Source organism: Mustela nivalis (assembly GCF_964662115.1).
Source record: "Mustela nivalis genome assembly, chromosome: 7".
Taxonomy (NCBI): domain Eukaryota; kingdom Metazoa; phylum Chordata; class Mammalia; order Carnivora; family Mustelidae; genus Mustela; species Mustela nivalis.
Window position 1 is genome coordinate 46019689 of NC_139026.1, and position 6000 is coordinate 46025688.

A 6000-nucleotide genomic window follows, 5' to 3' on the forward strand; every position below is an offset into this window, starting at 1 on the left:
GAGTGAAAAGGCCATTACCAGCCCAAATGCCCTGTTAAGCATCTGAGTATTCTTTTTTTTTTTTTTTAAGATTTTATTTATTTATTTGACAGAGATCACAAGTAGACAGAGAGGCAGGCAGAGAGAGAGAGGAGAAAGCAGGCTCCCCGCTGAGCAGAGAGCCTGATGTGGGGCTTGAACCCAGGATGCTGGGATCATGACCTGAGCCGAAGGCAGAGGCTTTAACCCACTGAGCCACCCAGGTGCCCCCATCTGAGTATTCTTAACAGAGATTTCAAATCACATCAAGTATTCAAAAAAAGTTTCATATCAGAGGAAAATCTGTAAATCATGACTGCAGAAAGCAAATGACATAACTAGGAGGGGAAATATCTGAAAAAGGAAATCTAACCAGAAATCATCAGGAAGAGAAAATGGCATCATTTCTGTGTGTCCAGATTGTTCTTTGAAGATGTCCTATTTCTATTAGGACATATTACCTTTGTCGGGGGGAGGCTCTCCTTGATGTCATCAGCCAGATGATTTAGCTGATTAAGCAATTGAATTGATTCATTTAGTTTTGTGACTTGACCACGTGTTTGACTAAACCGACTAAGCTTGAAATTCAAGCACACTACCTTAGATTCTTGTAGTGAATGATGCCTTTGAAAGTGGCCATTTTAGTTAAAATACAGGGTAACATTTGATACAGCCATGGTAATAGCAAAAATCTGTTCCGTTCTAAAAATGTTTCTAGCAATGGAAATATTTTTGACTAAAAGAATACTCTTGACTTGTAGGGAGGCTCCCTAGGAATAAATGTATGCAACAAAAATAAGACATTTTATTTTTTTAAAGGTTGTCTATATAGATACATTCATGAAACAAGGAAATTGTTGGTGAATGCTCTTAAAAATAGAAGTTTATGTAATGGAAATCAAGAAATCTATTAACAGATTTACCAAAGATTATTTTTATAGCCTATATGCCAATGTACATGATCTTACATAAGTTACCAAAATAAGTTATTCAACACTGTGAATAATGTCAGACAAATGTAATGTGCCCCTTCTAGAATCATCACAAAAAATGTTAGTTATGGCTATCTTCTGCCTTAAGTAATTCCTTTTAGGACATACCTTCTTCACAAGAGCAAGCTTTTGGTTATGTTCAAGATGTTCTATTTTAATTGTTGAGTAAGTGGAGAAGTATCCCAACAAAAAGGAGCCCATACAGATGTGGCTTTAGAGGTTCGTAGTACAGTGGGGCCAGTGTTCCCTCTGCAAGCTGTGGGGAGAGTTTGCAGCGGCAACTTTGTGAAAGGTCCTACTCTCAGCCATGTTGATGACCGGATGCACCAAAGTCCTGCCTGGAGAGCCCTGGGTCTCTGGTCTTGCAAGTGGGTCCACTGGGCTTACACGTTGTATAAAGGCAAGGATCAAGTCTCTAACATCATCTCTATTGCCACCTTGCAGAAACTATTTCCCAGCTCATAGATGTTCAGCATCTGCATCTTGAGCAGACACCGCTCCTGGCCCAATACTTTGGATGTTAGGTAGCCAGTGTCTAATAACGCTGTCACCCACAGACATGCGGTTGGCTATTCCTTGAGTTCTGTGCAGCTTAAATAAAAACTGTAATGCCAGCAAATGAACATATTATGTTCTGTAATAGAGCACTTTTATGTTTTTAGAATCATGTATTCTTTTTCTGCAACTCTGGTTATTTAAAATGGCAGTGGATGATTTTATTTTTTTCATACTATTGTATCTCACCGCCATATTGTGTTTCTAACCAACTCTATTTGAACAACGAACGTCATTAGTCTCCCTGTTTAAACTATGTATTTGCTTAATATATTTTCACCGTTGTAATGGTGGTCAAAAACGTCTACCTAGTATCTCACGTACCTTTTCCTAGTACAGGAATAAAACTGATGTTTGTCGAGGCAAAGTGTCCTGTCTTCTCTTCACCTGAATCTCATTTGTCAATTTCTGTCATCCTTCTGCTCAGGAGAAAGGTCAGATGTGACTGCTTCTAAATGAGAAGAACCTTCCAGGCCATTATCATAAGAATATGGTTGTCTTACTCTTCACTCCTACAAGTGCTGAGTCGGTTACCTAGGTTATCATGTACATTATAATAGACTCTCTAGTTGACTGTCTCCAACGAAATTCTTGTTTTCATCCTTTAGTTCATTAGTAGCCAAAATGTCCTCTGTTCCCAACAGTGTCAGTGTATTCTCAGAGGCGCTGCCCCAGCTGGCTCACCGCGAGCCCTTCGAAGCCATTCACACATTAGCAGGCAGGGTGACATTTGGTAAAGGGCTGCTGTGCCTATTTCCAGAATTATTATTTTGCCCTTTGCCTTCTCATATTTCAGTTAAAAGATCAGTGTCTGTCACAGCTCCAGTATTTTATTTTTCTACAACTTACAGAAATCTCTATTTTTCAAAAATGGGCATGAATAGATTTGCATATAAAAGCATTCAATCAAAGTAATGTTTCCCTTTTAAAAGGTTTCTTGATTCCAATAATCAAGTTAACAAAATAACTTGACTTATGAAGCTGGACTTTTTCTTTTTTTCCAAAGTAGCTGTTTGTTTGATAAAATTTACTCTTAAAGTATTTGAACTGGGGCACCAGGGTGGGTTAAGTGTCTGCCATGGGCTCGGGTCATGATCCCAAGTTCCTGGGATTGAGTCCCTCATTGGGCTCCTTACTCAGTGGGGAGTCAGTCCCTCCCTTTCCCTCTGCCCCTCCCCCACCCCAGCTCCTGCTCTCTCTTTCTATCAAATAAATAAATAAAATCTTAAAAAAAAAATCTGAACTAGGGGCCCCCGGGTGGGTGGCTCAGTCAATTAAGCTTCCACCTCTTGATTTTGGCTCAGGTCATGATCTCAGGGTTGTGAGATTGGGCCCCACATGGGGCTGGCACTCAGCATGAAGTCTGCTGGAGATTCTCTCCCTCGCCCTCTGCCCCTCCCCACACTTGCACACATGCGTGCATGCACGTACTCTGTCACTCTCAAATAAATAAATAAAATTTTTTTAAAAAAGAGGAATTTGAACTAATCACTTAGCAATTTTGTTGTTATGTCGTCCACCATCATAAAATGTTAGAACTGGAAGAGCCATCTTGGGGATGGACGATGAAAGAAACCAAGAGCCAAATTTAAAAGTGATACAGCAAAATCAGACTGTGCTAGAATTGAAGCTTGTCTTCCTCCTACTCTCAGAGGAGGATCCAACCCATCTACATGTAAATATACACAAATAGGAAATCAGCTCTGGGGCCAGTGGATGTGGCAGCCATCTCCCACGCTGAGACAGAAGCGTCAATGGAACTTTCAACATATTGTATAATTATTCCTCTTATTTTTATATCTCGTATGTCTGAAGACATCCATTTGTTAGACAAATCTCAGTCCATATTTTAGAGTCATGCCTTAGCAAAGCCATCACAACCTTAAAGCTGAAATATTGACTAGAAAAAGAAGAAACATGATTTTTCCAACATAATACTATTATAAAACAGATTAAATCTAATTAAATCAAACCACCTAAAGCCAGAAGAGGTTCTACAGTTAGATCTTGAAAGGATTTGCAAGGTTTTGATGTTGGTAATAAAAGGAGAGTTCATAATAGAAGGGTAAAAATTAACCAGTAAAATTCAAGTTTGAGTAATAGAGAAAACCATGTAGGGATGGTTCTATAGGAGCGGTAACATTCACCTTCACCTTTTTACCAAAGAGGTAACCAATCCCAAAGGTTGTCCTATCTTCCCAACCCAGTATCTCCAAAGGAAAATTGTACTATTACATTAGAAAACTGCTGATCTGAGCAAAGCTTGCCCCTTTTTGTGTGTGTGTGTGGGGGGGGGGGGTTACTACAATCATGCATGAAACTTTGTGTAAATTATCTTAAATTATTTTTCTCTTTGCTCTGAGTTCTTGACCCCAGGAAGAAATTTGGCATCCATTTTATTCTTTAAGACAGAACTTGCAATGAAATATGTTTCTTGTCTCTACTACCCAGCTGCAAGCCATTGGTGGCCAAGAAGTTTCTGTGTCTTAGGGCTTGCCAAAGAGCTAAGGTAAAAAAAAAAAACAATAACAAAAATCAAAAACAAAAAGCTGACAGTATGACTATAAAAACAAAGGACAATCACTCTGGAAAATAGTAGTTAAAAACACTATACTACACATAGCTACCCTATGACCCAGCAATTGCACTACTGGGTATTTACCCCAAAGATACAAAGGTAGTGATCCGAAGGAGCACCTGCACCCCAATATTTATAGCAGCAACGTTCACAATAGCCAACTATGGAAAGAGCCCAGATGTCTAAAAATTATATCCTAGGTAAATAGTAAAACAAAAGCTGGTTTAGAGGTAGTTGTGGGGGTGAGTGAAATGGAAGGAGAGGATCAATAGGTCTGAACTTCAAGTCATGGTAAATCATGGGAATTTGATGTACAGCATGGTAACTATAGTTAATGATATTGTATTACATATTATGTAACTTTAAATGGTGTGCGGCAAACTACACTTACTGTGGTAATCACATTTCAGTGTTTGCACATATTGGATCATTTTGTTGTACACCTGAAACTAATATGATATTATGTATCAATTATACCTCAATCAAGAAAAAAGGAGATATTCAATTCTTAATTTTACCTTTGAACTGGAGCTGTATGAAATTAAAGTAAGTGGTTTGAGATTTTAAAGGTTTTTTTTTTAAGATTTTATTTATTTATTTGACAGACAGAGATCACAAGTAGGCAAAGAGGCAGGCAGAGAGAGAGAGGGAGGGGGAAGCAGGCTCCCTGCTGAGCAGAGAGCCTGATGAGGGGCTCGATCCCAGGACCCTGAGATCATGACCTAAGCCGAAAGCAGTGGCTTAACCCACTGAGCCAACCAGACGCCCCTGAGATTTTTAAGTTTTAAGTGAAAATTTATTTTAAGTAAATTTATGTGATATTTTAAAAAAAGCCCAGATGTCCATCAACAGATGAATGGACATATATATGCACACACACACACACACAAAATGGAATACTACTCAGCCGACAATTAAATGTAGTTTGGCCATTTGCAATGACATGGATGGAACTAGAGGGTATTATGCTAAGCAAAATAGGTCAGTCCAAGAAAGACAATTGTCATATGACTTCACTCATATGTGGGATTTAAGAAACAAAGCAGAGGAGCATAGGGGAAGGGAGAGAAAAACAAAACAAGATTAAATCAGAGAGGGAGACAAACTGTTAGAAACTCTTAATCATAGGAGACAGACTGAAGGATATTGGAGGGGAGGGGTGGTGGCATGGGGTCACTGGGTGACAAACATTAAGGAGGTCATGTGATGTAATGGGTATTATATGCAACTGACAAATCTCTGACCTCTGCCTCTGAAACTAATTATACACTGTATGTTAATTAACTGAATTTAAATTTTAAAAATAAAATAATATAGAAAATAAAAACAGAAGTGCTTGAGTGGCTCAGTGGGTTAAAGCATCTGCCTTCGGCTCAGATCATGATCTCAGGGTCTCCTGGGATCAAGCCCCTCATCAGGCTCTCTGCTCAGCAGGGAGCCTGCTTCCTTCCTCTCTCTCTGCCTGCCTCTCTGCCTACTTGTGATCTCTCTCTGTCAAATAAATAAATAAAATCTTAAAAAACAAAACAAAACATATTCTTTAAAAAAAAAAAAAGAAAAGAAAAGAAAAGAAAAACAAAGGGTGTGAAAAGCCAAAAATTTCAGAAGCCAGGGAACATTCCCAAATCTAACCTTACCAAACAATACCATTTGTAAAACATATAAATTAAATTTTTAAGCCATATTCCATTCCTAAAGAACTTTCCAGTGACCCGCTGGCCCAGTCTTCACCCAAGCAGATGCTCCTTCCCCACTTATGTCAGATGTTTAGGGAAGAAAACAACTGTCCTCCAGCAAAGAATAACACAGGAGCAATAAATAAAGGCAAACAGGACAGAAGAGAAATAATATGAATGA